We start from the raw sequence: 15,918 nt of genomic DNA on the forward strand, positions 1-15,918 counted from the left end.
AGTATCAGTTCTAAAACAGAAGAGCAGCAAAGACTAGGCATTTGGGGTTAAATGACTTGTCCAGAGCCACACCACTAGGAAGTATCTGAGGCCAGATTGAACCCAAGTCTTCTGGACTCCAGGCCTAGTGTTCTTTCTCCTCTGCTATTTATCTGCCTCTATTCCTATGCTTTTTAGCGTGTGTATTTTAACAGAAATGGATGATATATTTTATCAACAGCTTTTCTGTATCTATTGAGATTTTAATATTTTTGTTGCCTTTGTTACTAATAAGCAATTATGTTCATAATTTATCTATTTAATTTCCTAATATTGAACCAGTCTTGAATTCCTGGTATACATTTTGAGCCTGATCCCAGAATACAACCTTTATAACATATTTCTGTAGTTTCCTTACTAACATTTTATTTATAATTTTTGCATTAATATTTATTAGGGTAACTAGTCTATAATTTTCTATTTCTGTTTTGGCTTGTCATCTTGAAAATAAAGAGGACTACCAAAGTAGCAACAAGGATATTTAATCAGGATGGAATAACTGTCATTGGAATTACTTCACAATATGAGAGAGTGAAGGGAGTATCCACTCAGAGGAAGAAGCAGTAGATTTAAATAAACTTCAATAGGGAAAAGTGATTAGAAAGGGGCAGAAACTGGGAGGAGTGACTAATATTTGCTGAGATCAAAGGTTCTAGATGTGATTAAGTGGCAACTGGGAGAAGTGATGTCTGATTAAATCAAAGGCTCTAAGAGTGGTAGGTTTCCAGAGATATCACAAGACCTGCTCTAACTACGAGATCAATAAAGTCAGTGACCCCTTCTGATAACTGCATTTAAAGGATTCTTTCTAGTTTAGATTTCAAGACCATCTTTGTGTCATAGAAGGAATTTGGTAGAACTTTTAAAACTATTTTTTCAACTTATATACTGTTATAATTAATTCTTCTTTAATTGTTTAGTAGAATTTGCTTGTAAATCCATCCAGTCCTAAGTTTTTTTTTTAAGAGTTTATTGTTTAATTCCTTAAGATAGGGTTATTTAAATATTCAATTTCCTTCTCTGTTAATCTGGGCAATTTATATTTTTGAAAATATTCATCCATTTCATTTACATTTGCAGTTTTATTGGCATGTAGTTGGATGAAATATCTCTTAATTATTGCTTTTACTTCTTCATTAGTTGTGAATTAGGGGTGTATGGGGTGCTCAGGGAGGGGTAGTATCTCTGGTATGGAGGGCTTGTCGTGTCCTCCTAGGGCAGCTCTCCAGCTTCTGACCCTCACCTGACACCCAGCTCTCACTTGGGGCTCCCAGTAGCTGCTAGCATGCGGCAGTGGCTACACCCTGGGCAACAGCTTCGACAGGCCGGCTAAACCTTGTGAGAGTAGCCATCAGGTTGTAGACCCCTGGTGAACTAGGGCTTTGCTCACCCAGCATGTGAAGACTGCTTTGGCGGAACAGACGGAAGAAACCAACAAGAAGGTTCAACGGCTGAGAGGGCGACGCAGCAAAGCACTGTGTAGTGCTTAGGGCTTGTTGGAGCACAAAAGACAACATGGCCATCCAATGCAGCTGAGGAAGTCTCCAGATGTAACGACTTTTTGTGCCACTGGACCCAGGCTTCCAATGCCGAGAGAGTGGGACTGTCTCTGTGCATTGACTTTTCCACTTAAATCTCCTTCACGCACAAGTGTTTTTGTGCACACTCATCTATCCTAACCCCGTACACCATAGATGAAAATGCACAAAGACAATCGTCATCCTCGGTTACTGAGAGACCACTACTATACTATACTAGTTGTGAAATAAGTTCTTCAATTTTTGATGCTGGTAATTTGGTTTTCTTTTTTAAAAAATCAAATTAACTAATGACATCTATTTAAAATAAACTTGCTCTTAGTTTTAGTAATTAGATCAGTGATTTTTTTTTACTTTTGATTTTGTCAATCTATCCTTTGACTTTTAAGATTTCTACTGTAGTGTTTAAAATTGGAATTTTAAAATTTGTTTGTTTTCTAGTGTTTTTTTTTTAAGTTGCATGCCCAATTTATTTATCTTTCCTTTTTCTCTTATTAACGAGTGCTTAGAAAAATGAAATCTCCCCTAAATTCTGCTTTGACTGTATCTTACTAGTTTTGGCATGTTGTTTAATTGTTGTCATTCTTTTAAAAAAAATCCATAATATCTGTCTTACTAACAACTCTAAGACAAAAGGACAAGGGCTAGGCAAATGGAGTTGGCACTTGCTCAAAGACACATAGATAGAAAATATCTGAGGTCAAATTTGAATCTAGATCTTCCCAAATCTTGACTGGTGCTCTATCTTCTGTGCCATCTAGCTGTCCCTATTGTTTTCTTTAATTAAATTATTGATTATTTCTATAATTTGTTCTTTATCATTATTATTTTGTTTCAAATTAGTTTTTAGTGTTTGATTTGATGTCTCTTTATTGAATTTTAATTGCATTTAATGCATTATAGTCAAAAAAGTATAAATTTAATATTTCTACTTTCCTGTATTTCTGAGATTTTTATGCTTAATACATGGTCAGTTTTTGTTAAGGTGCTGTTCATAGCTGAGAAATAGACATATTCTTTTCTATTCTCGTTTAATATTTTCAGAGACTTATCTACCTTTCCTAAAGTTCCTTTCATCTTCTTAACTTCCTTTTGTTTATCTTATATTTACATTTATCTAGGTTTGACAGGGATAAATTAAAGTCCTGTACTATGTGTTTTTTTTTTAATTTATTTAACTTTTCCTTTAAGAATTTAGATGCTGGGGGAAACTGAGTGACTCAGTGGATTGAGAACCAGGCAAAGAAAGGGGAGGTCCCAAGTTCAAATCTGGCCTCAGCCACTTCTTAGCTGTGTGACCCTGGGTAAGTCATTTAACTCACATTGCTTAGCTTTTACCACTCTTCTACCTCGGAACCAATACCCAGTGTTGATTCTAAGGTAGAAGGTAAGGGTTTAAAAAGAAAAGAATTTTAATCCTATGCCATTTAGTGTATATGTTTAGGATTTATATTAGTCCATTGTCTATAGAATCTTTTAGCAAAATGTAGTTTGATTTTCTCTTTTAATTAGATCTATTTTTTATTTTTTGCTTTGTCTGAAATCATGATTGTTACCCTTGCTTACTTAAGCTGAAGCATAAAAGATCCTACTCCAGGCCCTTATTTTAACTATATATCTTTCTATTGCATGTGATTTTCTTACATTCTATTGTTAAATTCTGGCTTCTAGTCCTTCCTGCTCTCTTCTTCCATTTCATGTTTGATTTCATCCTATTAACATTCATAGTAATGATTGATAACTGTGATTTCCTTCCATATTATTTTATGCTTTTCCTTCAATTTTTCCCTGGTCCTTCTTTCCTGTCTCCCTGGTCTTTTCCCCTAGTACTACTGTCATACCTATTTCACTTTTTATATACCTTACATGATCCTTCTAAATAATCTTTCAGCCTTTAGCTCTTCTCCTTCCCAAATTCATTCTTAATCTTTTTTCTAATTTATCTTCCTAATTACCATTTCTCATATGTCTTGTCTCTTCTCAGACACCTTCAGTGGATTCCCATCATCTATAGAACTAATCTGAAAGAAGAAAATATAAAGGAGGATATGTTAATGCCTTCCATAATGTTTTGATATATGTAAAGGAATGTCATGGGGAAAAGTGATTGGCTTGTTTTGTATGGTCTCATATAGTAGAACTAGAAACAATAAATGGAAGTTGTAGAGAAGTCTATTTAGGTTCCATGTAAGGAAAACCTTCCTTATAATTAGAGTTGTTCGTAGATGGAAAGGGTTTTTTTTATCAGGAGATAATGAATTCCTCACCCCCAGAATTCACGTACTCAGACCTGGATGACCATTATTTGAGTAAGTGGCTTAGCAGGGTTTCTTTCTCAAGTGGTTCTTTCTAACTCTTAGATGTGGTAAAAGCCTTCAGCCTGGCATTCAAGCCTCTCCAGAGATTTAGCTTAGCCTTTTTTTTCTTCAAATGATCTCACAGTGCTCCAGACTATTCCCTGAATACTTGTGTACAACTTCTATTCATTCTGCTGTCACTGTTAAAAACCCTGTTCTCCTTCCCCCTCTACGTTCTACTCTAATGCTATTCACCTCTTCAACTATGTTCTCTGGAATCCCATTCAGTGAATGGCTCACAGTCTTCCTCCCTCAACTCCTGTCCCCATACTGGAGGTTAGTATCTATCTATCTATCTATCTATCTATCTATCTATCTATCTATCTATCTATCTATCTATCTATCTATCTATCTATCAATCTATCTATCTGTCTGTCTGTCTGTCTGTCTGTCTGTCTGTCTGTCTGTCTGTCTGTCTATTGATCTATCTATCCATCCATCCTCAAACTCCAAAACTTTAAAATTTTTCTTAATATAGAAAATGAGGAGGTTCAGAATATCAAAATCCTATATAGGGAAAGGCAACAATCTCCTTTATCTGTCACTTATACTGCCCAGGGGGAAATCCCGAGGGATAGAACTAGTCACAGTACTGGTATTGGTAAGGGAAATGGTTTTGGACCCTTATTCTCCATATTCCTCAAGTCAAAGACTTGGAAATTAGGTGTGGCTACAAATTTCTATTTACAGCTTAGGTGACAGCTCATACTTCTGAGAAGTGGAGTGACTGGGAAACAGCACTACCAGCGAAGCCTAAAATGCAACTTGAGAAGTGAGTAGATAGAAAATGCAGCATGCAAGCTTTATAGAAGGGAATGCAGGGACTGTCAAAGAGGACGGCTACACACACAAAGCAATCTGATGGGGGTGCTGAATGGACTTAGGTTTTGAATATGAGAAAAGTGGAATAGGTTGTTAAAAGGTTTCATATCTAGGTCAAATAGGACCAGGCATTGAAGGAAGGAAGTGAAGTCCCCAGACCTGAGAAATGGTGTTGATTCATGCTGGGGAAAGCAGAGTTAGGAAAGATTTCTGGGGAATTGAGAGACTAGTTGATATTCAAACATCTTGCCTATGGGAAAAAAGGGTTTTGAGATATTATTGTTAGTTTTTATTTGATAGGATGATTTTTTAAAAAGCTTCTTTATCTAGCAGTTCAGGAAATTACTGTGTTCCTTTCACTCAATTTACTCATTTCCTGTGACCTACTACCCCACTCCATTTTAGCACACACAGAAATGGTCATACCCTTGATCTTCTTGTACTCTCAAGGAGAGCTCTGGAACTCCCTTATTTGATACTAATTTGTTGTAATTCCACCTCCCTCTGTCTTGCAATTTCTAATCCTTCATCCTCACCAAAACTTCCAATCTCTCCACTCCTTAGTTCTTTCCAATCCATCACTCCTATACTGGTTCTATTCTTCTTTCTTCCTATCCACCCTTGATGAATCACTTCAACTCTACAATGTACTCATCTTGAGTTCTTTGACTTGAGTCCTTGAGTCCAGGTCTTTTTGAACCCCAGCATTGGATTACTGGCAACTTCAACTCTCTTTACTTAAATTCATATACTGCTGAACTAAGCTGGAGAAAATTACAGAACTATGCTAACTTAAATCTAGTACAAGTTTAGCATACATGATCATGAAATTATAGGCCCTCATTGCTTCAAGGCAAAATTTTTATACCTCCCTAATCTAGGAAAGTTGGGTGGTACAGTGGTTAGAGTGTCAGGAAGATGTCTGACTTTAGACACTTACTAGCCATGTGACCCTGGGTAAGTAGTCATTAACCCTATTTGCCTCAGGTTCCCCATCTGTAAAATAAGATGGAGAAGGAAATGGAAAACTACTCCAGTATCCTTGCTAACAAAACTCCAAATGGGGTCACAAAAAATGTGACAAAACTGAACAAAAGCAATCCATTCACCAATTCACCACTAACTGCTCTTTCTAAAATTAGCAATGATTTCTTCTTAATCACCAAATCTAATGACCTTTTCTTAATCTTCATCCCTTTTGACCTCTACAGCCTTTCACACTTTTGATCAGTATCTTCTCTTTGATAGTATCTCATCTCTAGCTTTGGTGACGTTTCTTTCTTCAGGTTTCCCCTCACCTCTCACCTGTTTGACCACTTCTTCTCAGTGTCCTCAATCTTCTCAATTTCCTGGAGTTTTATCCAGTACACACCAATGGCCCTCTTCTGTTCTTTCTTTGTACTGTTGGTCTTGATGATTTCATCAGTTCTCCTGAATTTAATCATCATCTTTATACAGAAGATTCTCAGATCTACTTACCCCAACCTAGGCTCTTTCTTCTCCTCCAATCTCTAATTGGATGTTTTGTAAACATCTTAAACTTAAACATGTCCAAAACCGAACTGATAGTTTTTCCTCCTTTCCCCAAACCCTCCACTTTTCCTAACTTACCTATTATCTTTGAGATTATCACCATTCTTCTAGTAACTGAAACTCAAAACCTAGATGTGAACTGCGACTCTTTGCTTTCTCTTCCTTCTTTCCCCTATATCCAATCAACTGGCAAAGTAATGTTGATTCTTTTTAATATCTCTTGTATAAATCTTCTTCTTCCTCTGCTACTGCAATCAGTCTATTGCAGCCTTTTATTATTTCCTACATACACTATTTCAATAGCCTTAAGTCTCTCCTCAAATCAGTCTACTCTCCACCTCTGTCAAATTTATTTTTCTACAACTCTGTTCTGACTGTCATTTCTTTATTTAAGAAACTCAAGCATCAAATCTAAGACCCTCTATTTAGTTCCTTCATATCCTGTCCCTTTCCTCTGTTCTTATAATTTCTTTCCATGTAGTCAGTGATTGAGTGACACTGGTATCCTTGTTTATATGCCTAAGACACTCCATTTCCCAACTTGAATTTTCACTGACTGACTCCTGCCTGGAATTTTCTCCCTCCTCATTGCCATCTTCTGACTTACCTGGCTTCTTTCAAGACCCAGTTAAAATGCTAACACGTTTCCTCTGTAACTATCTCCAATTTATCACATATCTATATCTATATAGTTTATACATCATTGTTTTCACATTGTGTCCTCCATTATACTAGTAGCTCCTTGAAAGCAGAGATTTCCCTATTCACTTTATTTGTATTCCCACCTCTTAGCATAGTGTCTGGCATATAGTAGGAGCTTACTACATGCTTATTGATTTGATGACTTTTGTCCAAATTTACAAGTCTGGCTTAAGTTCTCTGGGAATCCATTCCTCTCCTTCCTGGTTTATAGTTTTATAGTCAGCCACTTTTCTCTGTTCTGGACTCTTCCAGCACTCTGTCTTTACTATTTATTAATAACAATAACACTGAGGGCAGCTAAATTTGGTAAATTGAGAGTTAAGCCCAGAAACAGGAGGTCCTGGATTCAAATGTGACCTCAGAAAAAAAGAACAAATTAAAAATTTCCAGATAAAAACTAAATTGAAAAAACAAAGAAATTAATAAAATCAAAAGTATAATAACTATTGAACTAATAAATAAGGCTAGGAGCTGATACTTTAAAAAACAAACAAAATTAGATAAAGTATTGGTTAATCTAATTAAAAAAAAAGAAGATAATTAAATTAACAATATCAAAAAAGAAAAGGAGATCTTGCCTCTAATGAAGATGAAATTAAGGAGCTAGCTATTTTGCCCTATTTTGACATATATTATATGTCAATAAACATGACAATCTAGGTGAAATGGATGAGTATTTATAAAAACATAAATTGCCTAGATTAAAAGAAGAGTAAATAGAATACTTAAACTCAGGAAAAAGAAATTGAAGAAGTCATCAAGGAATTCCCTAAGAAAAAATTCCCAGGGCCAGATGGATTCACAAGTTAATTCTATCAAGCATTTAAAGAACAACTAATCCCAATATTATACAAACTATTTGACAAAATAAGCAAAGAAGGAGTCTTACCAAATTCTTTTTATGACACAAATATGGTAATGATACCCAAGCCAGGAAGACCAAAAAAGAGAAAGAAAACTATAGACCAAATTCCTTAGTAAACATAGATGCAAAAAATATTAAATAAAATAGTAGCAGAGAGATTAAAGCAAATTATCATAAGGGTTATTCACTATGACCAGGTGAGATTTATTTATACCAGGATGCAATACTGATTTAATTTTAGGAAAACCATCTGTGTAATTAACCATATCAATAACCAAACTAACAGAAATCACATAAGTATCTCAACATTTGCAGAAAAAGCTTTGGCAAAATGCAATACCCATTCCTACTGAAAACACTTGAAAGTATAGGAATAAAAGGGCCTTTCCTTAAAATAATAAGTAGTATTTATTTAAAACCATCAGAAAGTATCATCTACAATGGGGACAAGTTAGAAACCTTCCCAATAAGATCAGGAGTGAAGCAGGGACACCCATTATCATCACTATTATTTAATATAGTGCTGGAAATGCTGGCTCTAGCAATTAGAGAAGGAAAAGAAATTGAAGAAATTAAAATAGGCAATGAGGAAACTAAATTATCACTCTTTGAGAATGATATAATGGTATACTTAGAGAATCCTAGAAAATCAACTAAAAAGCTAATGGAAATAATAACTTTAGCAACATTGTAGGATATAAAATAAACCCACATAAATCATCAGCATTTCTATGTATATTCAACAAAACTCAGCGGCAAGAGTTAGAAAGAGAAACTCCATTCATTCATTCATTCATTCATTCATTTATTTGTTTATTTATTTATCTATTTACCCCCCCCCCATTATTTAATTCACTTTTTTAGAATATTTTTCCATGGTTACATGATTTATGTTCTCTCCTTCCGCTCTTCCCTCTTCTCTCCAAGAACTGACAAGCAATTCCACTGGTTTGTACATGTATTGTTACTCAAAACATATTTCCATATTATTCATATCTGTAATAGAGTAATCTTTTAAAAACCACAACTCCAAATCATATACCCATAAAACCAAGTGATGAATCATATGTTTTACTTCTGTGTTTCTACTCCCATAGTTCTTTTTCTAGATGTGGATAGCATCTTTCTCAAAAGTTCCACAGAATTGTTCTATGTGTTCATTGATAATCTTGATTTCTTTATCTGAAAATTGCCTATTCTCTTCCTTGCCTATCTATCAATTGGAGAATGGCTTGATTTTTTGTACAATTGATTTAGCTCTTTATAAATCTGAGTAATTAGATCTTTGTCAGAGTTTTTTGTTATGAAGATTTTTTCCCCAATTTGTTGCTTCCCTTCTAATTTTAGTTGCATTGGTTTTGTTTCTACAAAACCTTTTAAATTTAATATAGTCAAAATTATTTATTTTGCATTTTGTAATTTTTTCTAACTCTTGCTTGGTCTTAAAATCTTTCCTTTACCAAAGATCTGACAAGAATACTATTCTGTGTTCACCTAATTTACTCATAGTTTCCTTTTTTATATATAAGTTATTCACCCATTCTGAGTTTATCTTGGTGTAGGGTGTTAGACGTTGATCTAAACCTAATCTCTCCCATATTGTTTTCCAATTTCCCAGCGTTTTTTGTCAAATAGTGGGTTTTTGTCCCAAAAGCTGGGATCTTTGGGTTTATCATAGATCATCTTGCTGAGGTCACTTACCCCAAGTCAATGCCACTGATCCTCCTTTCTGTCTCTTAGCCAGTACCACATTGTTTTGATGACCACTGCTTTATATTATAGTTTGAGGTCTGGTACTGCTAGGCCACCTTCCTTCACATTTTTTTTTTCAATATTCCCTTGATATTCTTGATTTTTTGTTTTTCCAAATGAACTTTGTTATGTTTTTTTTCTAATTCTGTAAAAAAATTTCTTGGCAGTTTAATTGGTATGGCACTAAATAAGTAAATTAATTTGGGTAGGATTGTCATTTTTATTATGCTAGCTCATCTTACCCATGATCAATTAATGTTTTTCCAATTATTTAGATCTAGTTTTAATTGTGTGGAGAAGGTTTTGTAGTTGTGTTAATAATTCCCGTGTTTGTCTTGGCAGATAGATTCTCAAGTATTTTATATTGTATAGGGTGATTTTAAATGGAATTTCTCTTTCTAAGTCTTGCTACTGAGATGTGTTGGAAATATATAGAAATGTTGATGATGATTTATGTAGGTTTATTTTGTAACCTGCAAGTTTGCTAAAGTTGTTGATTATTTCCACTAGCTTTTTGGTGGATTATCTAGGATTCTTTAAGTAGACCATCATATCATCCACAGAGTGATAGCTTGGTCTCCTCATTGCCTATTTTAATATCTTCAATTTCTTTTTCTTCTCTAATTTCTATTGCTAGTGTTTCTAGTACAATGTTAAATGATAGAGGTGATAATGGGCATTCTCGTTTCACTCCTGATATTATTGGGAATACTTCTAATTTATCCCTTTTACAGGTGATACTTGCTGATGATTTTAGATATATACTGTTTATTATTTTTAGTAAAGGCCCTTCTATTCCTATACCTTCTAGTGTTTTTTAATAGGAATGAGTGTTGTATATGTCAAAGGCTTTTCTGCATCTATTGAGATAATCATGTGATTTTTGTTGGTGTGCTTGTTGATGTGGTCAATTATGTGGATGGTTTTCCTAATATTGAACCATTCTTGCATTCCTGGTATAAATCCTACCTGATCACAATGAATAACCCTTGTGATCACTTGCTGGAGTCTTCTTGCTACTATTCTATTTAAGATTTTTGCATCTATATTCATTTGGGAAATTGGACTATAGTTTTCTTTCTCTGTTTTTGACCTGCCTGGCTTTGGAATCAGTACCATATTTGTGTCATAAAAGGAATTTGGTTGAACTCCTTCTTTGAAAATTATGTAAAATAGTTTGTATAATATTGGGATTGTTGTTCTTTGAATGTTTGATAGAATTCACTTGTGAATCCATCAGGCTCTGGGGATTTTTTCTTTGGAACGTCTTTGATGGCTTGTTCAATTTCTTTTTTTTTGATACAGGATTATTTAAGTATTCTATTTCTTTTTCTGTTAATCTTGGAAATTTATATTTTTGTAAATATTTATTCATATCACCAAATTGCCATACTTATCGCCATATAATTGGGCAAAATATTTTTTAATGATTGCCTTAATTTCCTCTTCATTAGAGGTGAGGTCTTCCTTTTCATCTTTGATACTGTTAATTTGGTTTTCTTCTTTCATTTATTTTTTTTAAATTAAATTGACTAGTGCTTTGCCTATTTTATTTGTTTTTTTTTTCAAAATATCAGCTTCTAGTCTTATTTATTACTTCAATAGTTCTTTCACTTTTGATTTTATTAATTTCTCCTTTAATTTTTAGGATCTCTAATTTAGTTTTCATCTGGAGATTTTTAATTTGTTCCCTTTCAAGTTTTTTTTTTATTTGCATGCCCAATTCTTTGACCTTTGCCCTCCCTAATTTGTTAATTGTTTGCCCTCCTAAATTTGTTAATTTGAGTTCAGAACTCAAGGATATAAATTTCCCCCTGAGTACTGCTTTGGCTGCATCCCATAGGAGCTTGGTTTTTGCCTGAGGTCACCTCTCAAGTCTCTGGAGCTTCTACTATTGCAGCTTTTCTCTGTTCTCTCTGCACTCAAGGTCTGTACTCTTCTGCCTGTTTGGGTCTCAAGCTTAGCTCCAATCAGGGGTAGGCCTTTGGTAGTCTTAGTCAGCTGCCCAGGACCTAGAGGTGCCCCTGGCTTGCTCACTGATTCTAGTTTGTGCTGGCTTTGAGTCTTGTAAAAATTAAATTATGTCTCTAATAATAAAAATATGTTCTTTTTATGAGGTTTATTAAGGATTATTAGAAATCAAGGAATAAAGAAGATGCAAATAAAAAAAAAAACACATGCCCATGGCTGATTAGCCCATTCAAAATTCCCAAGCTTAGCTTAGTTTATCACTTTATTTCCTACATCATTGCAATGGCAGAGAAGAGAAGAGAGCTTGGGAGGCGTTACGGCCAGTTAAATACTAATTGTGATCTCGCCCAGGTGGAGACCCATGTGAGATTATAGGGAATTCTGGGAAATAACAAAGACTTCTGGGGATTGAAGTCTAGGGTTCAAAATCTCCATTCATACATCCTCCCCACTCCCCCCAGGCCCGAGGAAGACTAGTCTTTTCGATGGGTTTTGTAAACATACCAGCTAGAAAATTACAACAATTTTAGGATAAGAGGAAAAGAGAACAAAACCAATGATTGCTAGGTGCATTGACAAAAAGCCAGTTAGGGGGCAGTCCCCTTTGGCATGAAAGTATACATACAAAACAAATGCATTCAAACCGCACACAGTTCAAATCGTCACATCCCAAAGTTCACTCTGGATCTTCTGGTGCAGCGTGTGGTCTGTGGCAGCATCTTCATGGTATCTTCTCCAAATAGTTCACTTTCTGGATTTGGAGAGGCAGCATGTTTCTTAAGCTAAAATTACTCTGAAAAGGAATTTAAAATAATAATAATTATACATTTCCCCCCTGAAGAGGGTGATTGAAAAACACAGGGATCACTTAGGGTATGCATGGCTGAGTTATGAGATATATGAATCATTTGGCAAGAGAAATAAAAAACATCAAAAAATCCAAATAAAAAAAGATAATTCCTGGATGAAATATAGACAATCAAAGTCTTATGTGTAAACATTCTAAGTAAAGGAAAAATAAATCTATAACAGGTCCTTGAATCCGGGCCCAATTAAAGTGATTCAAGCATTTACCCAATCAATAGCCAAGACTACAGAAAGTTGCCACATTATGAAAGACAGAAAAGGGATTAGATTATAGGAGACAAATTTGAGATACTTGGTAGAATGTGGAACACCAAAGACCTGCCTTTAACACATATTAAACAGCTGCAACCTTGAACCCCAAACATATTCAAGTCCTCTTGTCATCGCTCAAAATTTTTATCAACCTCATCGGGATTGATGGTCTCTTTGACCTTGTGCTTGATTGGTACTATGTAGTTTAGCTTTGTGCTTCTTTGGCACTGCGTAATGGCTCTTTTTGTATTCTCTTGTCCTGGAATCAGACAGAATCATTGAGCAATGTCCCATAATTTTTTTTAAACAATCAGTGGCATAATTTTCATAGTCTCAAGCTTTTTGGGTATGCATTGATATTATAGCAAATATATTTTAAACTTATATTACTACAAAATCAAAAAAGTTAAAGAAACTCTTAATACTGGTGACATGTGCTTCAAATATTAAAAGGAGAGAAAAAACTGAAATAGTATATTGCACATGCAAGAAAAATATAATAATAAAAGTTTTAAAATTCAAAAATATAGCTTATAATCATTGACACACTGTCAGCTAAGGAAATAGAGAATACAAGGTTTCTCACCAAAAATGAGATCCATTTCCTCTTCAGCTCTGGCCATGATCCACTGTGAGTGCAAGCAAATGAATTTCACAAAGTTAACAGTTTTTTATAAAGAGCAGTAATACAATATGTAATGCAAATTCAAAAAGTACCAAAATCCACCAAATTCACAATAGCCCAGTTAATTACAATAGCAAACAAACCCACTATCATATTTAACATGAGCTGCTGTATGACATTTAAAGAAACCTATTAACTGATGGATATTTGTCATAATTTTTACAGATGTAGAAAATCTTTCAACCTTGGCAAATACATTTTTAAACAAAGTAAAACTTATTTGGGTCTAGAACATCATCAAGAAATCTAGATATCATTCTGGTGAAAGGGTAAAGTGAGCTGAAGAGTTATAAATGAGAGATGCTCCTCTTTTGGGAGCCATCCAGGGGTACCATGCCCTGGGATTAACTTCCCAGCTCCCTTGGTATTAGACTGTGATGTCTCATCTATTCACATTTTTATAAATGTGGGAGGTGGGGATTATAATTGTATTTCACTTCAGCTACTAAAATGGACCTTACCTCCTGTTAGAGGCAGGCAAAATGATCAGAGTTATTGAAAAAAAAATCTATAAATCATGTCTAAAGACCCCTTAAAATCAATTTGAGATATTTAGCTCATTACATTTTCCAAAGGTTGTTATACAATTGTAATCAGTTTTGATGAAGTCCACCCATCCTCTATGTGACAATTTACAAAGTCAAAATAGAAAAAAAGCTGTTTTTTATATGGACTTATTCAATAACGTTTGTTCAGTATAGTTATAGGGGCAAAGCAACAGAATATAACAGTAGTTAAAACCCAGTACATTAAAATGATTCAGTGTAACAGAATAGTATTGAATACATTAATATATGAACTCAAAACCAACAAAATTAAATCTTAAAGCAATCAGCAAAATGCAATAAAATACAGAGATTTTTATAAAACATTGGAATCTGAAAAGTCTTAAAAATATAACCTCCAGTCTCTTTAAAGTTCATTTTTTGTCTTTTTTAATTTGTTGAGATGCCTTTTGTCAGTACTGTGGAATATCCCACAGCAAGGGAGAACATGGATTTTAGGAATCTCAAATTGTGCAGGCCCAAATGGCAAAGAGATGAATTTCTCCCCTGAATCTCAGGTAAAATAAGTAAAAGAATCAGTGCACTCAAAAGATATCCTTTGAAATACATCATACTTCCTGTTTGGAAAAGTCTCTTCCTTCTCCTCATTCCACCCCCCCCTCCCCCCGAGATCCCTTGCCATATGGAGGCTAATTGTTGCCTAAGGAAAGAAACCCCAGATTTTAGCAGTTGGTTTGTGATTCTGAAGACACAGGGGCAGTTATCAGCAGCTTGGGTCCTGGGGCTGGCCTGGGGTGATCTGACTCAGAGGCTGGAGGTCAGCTGGGGCTAGGGCCCAGCTGGGGTTGGGACCCGGGGTGGGAGAGTGATCTAGGTCAAGCAGGTCCAGAGTGGATGACTGGAGGCAGGAGTGGATGGCTGGAGCGGAGAAGCAGGCAGCAGGAGTGAGCTGAATCAGAAGCTTTGCGAGGGTAGGTGAAAAGCCTTGGCCAGAGAAATGTGGCTTAAAAAAAATCATCTAGGCTATCTTTAAAAAAAAATTGAGAAGTTCTCATCAAATCTTGTGGTTGCCAAAAACTGTAAAAATTAAATTAGTATCTAGTAATAAAAATATTATATTTTTATGAGGTTTATTAAGGGTTCTTAGAAATCAAGGAATAAAGAATATACAAATTAAAAAAACCATGTGCCCATGGCTGATTAGCCCATTCAAAATCCCTACGCTTAGCTTAGCTTACCTCTATGCTTCTTACATCATTGCAATGGCAGAGAAGAGAAGAGAGCTTGGGAGGCGTTACTGCCAGTTAAATACTAATTGTAATCTCACCCAGGTGGAGACTCATGTGAGATTATAGGGAATTCTGGGAAATACCAAGGACTTCTGGGGATTGAAGTCTAAGGTTCAAAATCTCCATTTTTTACAGTCTAGAGCACTGTTTCTGTAGATGGGATGGGGAGGATAGATCTGCTCGCATTATGATGGAAGCTATTTCATCCCCTTATAGTGTAGAAGTGCCCAAATCCCACGTACCTTCAATGCTGTGCCCTACTGTGGCGTCCCTTCGTTCTTATGAATTATTTTTTTTGACCTTTTGAGGTATTTTATATCGGTAGGCAATGAGGAGAGGTAGATTCTTGTGTCTAAACTGCAGTCATGTTTACCCCGAAGTCTCCATGGGATTGTTTTAAATCATTGCATTGCTATTAATAGCAAAATCTATTACATTTGATTGTGCCACAATGTTTTGGTTACTATGTATAATGTTCTCGTTGTTCTACTCATTTCATTCTACATCAGTTCATGGAGGTCTTTCCAGTTCATATAGAAATCAAGCAGTTCATCATTCCTTATAGCACAATAATATTCCATCACCATCAAATTTAATAATTTGTTCATCCATTCCCCAATTGAGGGACACTGCTGTTTTCCTTTTTTTTTTAAATCTCTTTGGTATACAAACCTAGTGGTGGTATAGCTGGATCAAAGGGCATGCAATCTTTTTAGAGCCCTTTAAGCATAATTCCTAAT

General features: G+C 35.1%; 1 long non-coding RNA gene across 1 annotated transcript in view; it reads left to right on the forward strand.

The window, feature by feature from the left end:
• Window positions 1-2,766: 2,766 nt before the first annotated feature.
• The window catches only part of LOC103092226 (uncharacterized), a 30,411-nt gene continuing 17,259 nt past the window's right edge, over window positions 2,767-15,918 (forward strand). The window contains exon 1 of the long non-coding RNA XR_008915257.1: window positions 2,767-2,881. This is a non-coding gene — a long non-coding RNA (uncharacterized LOC103092226). The remainder of the gene's footprint in view (window positions 2,882-15,918) is intronic.

The sequence above is a fragment of the Monodelphis domestica genome, chromosome 1 (assembly GCF_027887165.1).
Source record: "Monodelphis domestica isolate mMonDom1 chromosome 1, mMonDom1.pri, whole genome shotgun sequence".
Taxonomy (NCBI): domain Eukaryota; kingdom Metazoa; phylum Chordata; class Mammalia; order Didelphimorphia; family Didelphidae; genus Monodelphis; species Monodelphis domestica.